Source organism: Chrysochloris asiatica, unplaced genomic scaffold (assembly GCF_000296735.1).
Source record: "Chrysochloris asiatica unplaced genomic scaffold, ChrAsi1.0 scaffold00147, whole genome shotgun sequence".
Taxonomy (NCBI): domain Eukaryota; kingdom Metazoa; phylum Chordata; class Mammalia; order Afrosoricida; family Chrysochloridae; genus Chrysochloris; species Chrysochloris asiatica.
In genome coordinates, this window is record NW_006408665.1 from 243,851 (window position 1) to 249,626 (window position 5,776).

Below are 5,776 nucleotides of genomic sequence, written 5' to 3' on the forward strand. Positions count from 1 at the left end.
TGGCCCAGGATCGAGCATTGTTTCGTTCTGCTGTGCATGGGGTCGCTATGAGTCAGTTCCGACTCGATGGCACCTGACAACAACAACAACAACAACTACGTACTGTTTTTAGCAATTGTGTGAGTCAGAATGAGATATTTGTATTTTAAAAGCTTTGTTATGAGGCTATTTTGCCACTGGAGTTGACTGCTTGTTGTTAAGTGCTGGCGAGTGGATCCCGACCCATAGCGACCCTGTATAGGGTTTCTGAGGAGCGGCTGGTGAACTTGAACCTGTGACCTTACAGTTCAAAGGGCTTTGCAGTCTGGCACATTAACCCACAGCACCACACCAGGAGTTGACTGCTTAGGGGATCTTTTATATCACTTTAAACTTACGGGTTGTCACCTTGATGACATCACTTGCCCCATGAGCCCACCTGTCTTTCTAGCTATGACCTGCTTATGAACAGTGTTTGCTCTCACTGTGCAAATGTCCATATATTATCTATTTATACAGCAGCCATTACTCAGGGAAGTTGAATTAGATGAACATAGTCATAAACACTTTTCCTTCCCCCTCTTTTAAATGTAACAAATACATTTTCATGTTCCCTCTTCCCCTTTCTTTTTCCTTCCCCCATTTTTAGAAAGTGTCAGAAACTTGATAGTTTGTGATGAACAATTGAGGGGACTGAGAGAGTGATCCACACAGATCACTTTGTGCTTCATCACAAGACATGCTACTGGCCAGGCTACTCAGTACCCTTTTACCAAGAGAACCTCATGGGAGATCTGGCTGGCAGAGTCAAGGAGCTCGGGAAACTGGACCACAGAAGTTACACTTTGGGATCCTGGCTATGAGGTCAGATGTCTCACCTTGCTGACAAGAGATATTGGACCTAAATGGTGCAGCATGACTTTGTTCTTACTTGGCTAAATTTGTCAGCACCACAGTCAGCTAAGTCACCTGCAGCTACCTTTGAAAAACTGTGAGAGGACCTATCCCAAGGAGAAGGTAGATTTGGAGTGAGCTGTAGTCAACATAATTCCTCTGATGGCTTTTTTAACAATGGACCCCTTGGAACTACAGGAGATTCCTGACATCAGCCCTCCCTATTCTGCCATGATTCTGTGGACTCTGGTGTTTTTAAGGGACATGCATACTCTGGAATCACTGGGAACCTATCTGGTTGGCATGGCTCTTTCCGAGGTCATGATGGTATGAACCAGTGTAGCGGGGTGGCACAAGGAACCATCGCCACTGGAATGGTAACTTCCACTCCTGGAAAGGCTCTTGTCTTTCAAAAAAAACACCTAAAGAAATTAGGGAAGAAAAGAAAGACGATAAGGCAGAAAAGTTACAGTTTGAAGAAGGCTTTCCTTATTTGAATCCAGAAGCTGGCAAACAGAATCAGACTATTGGGATGCCTTCTGGAGTATGGAAAACCCACCTAGTGCCAAGCAACCCACCAATATACTGGTCATAAAATTTTTTTTTCAAAGAGGATCCTGTTGCTGCCTTCACAGCACCAGCATCTCTTCATGCAAATGGGAACAAATCATCAACCATAGTTCCTAGTGTCTGTAAGAACTTTGTTCCTAAGTTTGCACCACCTGCTTCAAAGCCCAGTGCTTGGAAAGTTAACACAATGGAAAATAAATCAAAATCCCTTTCCACTAGTCAAGAATCTGCTTTTACCAGTCTAATTTCTGTTAACAAACCAGTAGTACAGGCTGGTGGCACAGTTCTAAACTCTCTAAAAGAGAGTCCCTCCAGCAATTGAGATCAGTTCCTCTTGTCTGACCAAGCTGATCCACTGAACTTCTGACAGGAAGAGTGAGTTCCAGAAGATTCTGAAGGATGACGGGAATGGAGACTTCTCAGAGAACAGAGACTGTGACACACTAGAGGATCTGGAGAACAACAGTACACCTGAACCAAAGGAAAATGGAGAGGAAAGCTGTCTCAGAATGGTCTTACTCTCCCCATTGCAGAAGAAGGAAAAGTCCCCTCACATTCTCTGGAAGCTGAGCACAAGTTGTTAAAAGCATTGGGAAGGCAGGAATAGCCTGAAATGATGAGAATTACCTTCTCCTCACAAAAGATGAGCTCAGAAAGTTTCTCACGAAGACAGAGCAGCTAAGAAGAAATGGCTTTGGAAAGAAGGACTTCTTATATAGCCACAAATTCAGGCTTTTATTTCCTTGGAGAAGCACTGGTAAAGCAGTTTGAGGACTCAGACACAAAAACCAGTAGTACTGAAACATCAAATGACGATGTCTGGAAGTAGGCATATAAATGCTCTCCAGTAAACTCTGCCTGTGTGTTAGGGAATATACAAAAGAAACCTTTCCTTTCCTTTTCTTAATTTGTTGTTAAATACTATTTCATGCATCAGGGAAATAATAATATCCTAAAGAAAGAATGATTGGCTTGTTTCTCTTTTGTTGTTCTTCCATGCGCTTTGCATAATACGAGAGAAGTTGTGTGGTAGGAAAGATGTTTACATATATATACACACACACATTATATATGGGGCACTGCACAGGTGGAAGCTGGCAGTGCAGAGAGAAGACACTGGTCTATGCAGCAACAGCTTCTACTACCGGCTGCTGGGGCACTCACCCCTGTGCTCAAGCAATCATTGTCAATGACAAAGTGACTATTGAAGTTATAATTGTATTCAATGAATGCTAATAATTTGGATATTTTATTTTATTTTTGGCTGTTCAGGTAACTTTAGCCCTTAACCAAGAAAATTTATTTATTTATTTATCTTTGTGTGTTGGGGTGGTGGGGCAGAGGTACAGCTGTAAAATATTCAGATATAGAAAATGTGTTATTCTTGCAGCCTTGATATTCAGGGTGGATTGTAAAATATAAATTTTGTGAGATATCAAAGATTAAGATTATTTTGATAACATTATTTATAAATTTAAAATATGTGGCTATCACAAGTCTGTTATGAGGGGGGAAACTGCATAAAATAACTTACTTGGAATAAATAGTTTTCATCAAAAGAAAATAATCATAATATTCTTAGTCCTTTGTTTAATTTTCCTAGGATCTCTAGGAAGGTACGCTTACTTTAGAATCATTGGGACCAAGTCTGCACTATAAATGCTGTTGTTTGGTTATAAGTTTGCCTATTCAATTTAGTATCCCTTCTACTACTAGTAATCATGCACTACATATCAAAAGTCTATGTTTCAAGCAGTCCTAGAGAACACATTAAGTAGATTAAAGCCTAGCTGAATTGGCACAAAACAGAAAATAACCACTTTAAACAAAGAAACAATAATATTAGATATATATCTGGAAATGCTTCCATGCACAGAAGATCATTTTTCCTCAAATAAAATACAGTTTTACTTTATGTTTTATATTATTGGACATTATTTGCTGATAAACAGGTAAGGTACAGAATAGACCTGGTAAGGGGAAAATTACCAAAAAAAAATAAAACAGAACAATAGAGCAGCCTGATTGGTTTTTCTTTTTAGAAGCCACAAAAGGTAGCTCATTTGCCCAGGGAACATGCTTCTCACTTCTTAATTAAAAGCAATCAGAGCACTGTAGCTGCCTCTCTTGTCTAATTTAAAAATGATCATATCAAATGATAATGATTAATAACTACTTATATTACACAGCATGAAAATGAAGGTCAGAAGCTATAGTTTGAACATTAAATAAAGTTCAGTATATAAGTCGTTTTTAACAGGGTAAACTTTTGCTTATCTTTAAAAAATTAACTCCAAAGAATGTGCTTCAGAAACAATAATTTCCACAAGCAACTGGGAAGTATTTGTAAAATGAAGCACTTTGAGCAGAATGCCACACACAGCAACCCTGTGTACAACATAATGAAACACTGCCGGTCATGGTCGTTCAACATCCTCATAATTGTTGTAATGTTTGAGCCCATTGCTGCTGTCACTGCGTGAATCCATCTCCTTCAGGGTCTTCTCTTTTTCTATGAACCTAAATTTTACCAAGGATGATGTTTTTTTCAAGAACATCATGGAAAGTGAGTTATCCTTCCTGACAGCATGTTCAAAGTACCAGAAATGATGTTACACCATGCTAGCTTTCAAGGAACATTCTGGCTGTGTTTCTTCCAAGATAGCATTGCTTACTCTTCTGAAAGTCCATGTTGGTTTGTTGTTTGTTATTGTTGTTAGTTGTCATCAAGGCGGTACCCACTCATAGTGACCCTATGTACAACAGAAGGAAACACTGCCTGGCCCTGGGCCAACCTCACAATCATTGCTATGCCAGAGCCCATTGCTTCCACCAGTGTGCCAATCCATCTCATTGGGGGTCTTCTTCTTATTATCCGATCCTCCACTTTACCAAACATGATATCCTTCTCCAGTGACTGGTCCCTCCTGACAACATATCTGAAGTATGACAGATGAAGACTGGCCATCCTGACTTTCAAGGAGCACTCTGGCTGTACTTCTTCCAACACAGATTTGATTGTACTTTTGGTGGTCCATGGTACTTTCAATATTCCCCTCCAACACCATAACTAAAATGCATCAATACTTCAACAGTCTTCCTTATTCACTTTCTAACTTTCACATGCATATGAGGTTATTGGAAATATCATGGCTTGGGTTAGGCACACCTTACTTAGTGTTCTGAAACTGGTTTGAACCTCTGGAAATTCTCTGTCAATGTGTGGTTGCAGCTGTTTTGGGACTATCTTTAGTAAAACTACATACATGGGATCTCAGTGATATATTCCCATGATTTCTGCACTCAGTTAGGTCACTTCTGTGGAAAGAGCAAAGATACAGACTGTTCTGGTCATTTGGCCAGGTGGTTGTCCTTCAAATTTCTTGGCATAGAGTAGTGATTGCCTCCACATAAATTTTCTTTCAATTTGTAATCCATCTATTCTTGGTGCCTTGTTCTTTGCTAATGACTTCAATGCACCTTGGATTTCTTCTTTCAGGATCATTGGCTCTTAATCATACACTACCTCTTGAAATGGTTAAACATCAATCATTTCTTTTTGTACAGTGACTCTGTGTATTCCTTCTATCTTCTTTTGATGGTTTCTGCATCATTCAATAATGTGCCCAGAATATCCTGCAATACCACAAGTCAAGGTTTCAATTTTTTTCTTCAGTTCCTTCAACTTGAGAAACACTGAGTGTGTTTTTCCCTTTTGGTTTTCAAACTCCAGATCTTTGCAAATTTTGTTATCATATTTGACTTCGTCTTCACGAGGTGACCTTTGAAATTTTCTGTTCATCTCTTGTTAACACCTCACTTCTTCCACGTGCTTTAGCATCTCTATGCTGGAGAACAAATGTCTCTTCTGACATCCATTTTTATCTTTTCCTTTCTTCCTGTCTTCTTAATGACCTTTTGCTTTCTTCCTATATGATGTTCTTTATGTCATCCCACAACTCTTCTGGTCTTAGGTCTTCAGTGTCTAATGCATCAAATCTGTTCTTCAGATGGCCTGTAAATCCAGGTGGTATATGTTCAAGGTTGTATTTTGACTCCTGTGAGCTTGTTTTAATTTTCTTCACCTTTAGCCTGAATTTGATTAAGAGCAATTGACAGTTCGTTCTACAGTCTGCCCCTGGCCATGGTTTGACTGATGGTATAGAACTGGTCCGTCATCTCTTTCAACAGAATTATTCTATTTGATTTCTGTGTATTCTATCAGGTGAGGTCCATGTGTATAGTCCTTGGTCTTGCAAAATTCTATAATGTGATCTCCAACATCATTTCTATCACCAAGGCCCTATTTTTCAACTACTAATGCTTCTTCTGT

The 5,776-nt window shown here is 39.4% G+C and overlaps 1 pseudogene; it reads left to right on the forward strand.

Annotated features, from left to right (window-relative positions):
• Positions 1–884: 884 nt before the first annotated feature.
• LOC102817554 lies at positions 885–2,272 on the forward strand (annotated as a pseudogene).
• Positions 2,273–5,776: the final 3,504 nt, after the last annotated feature.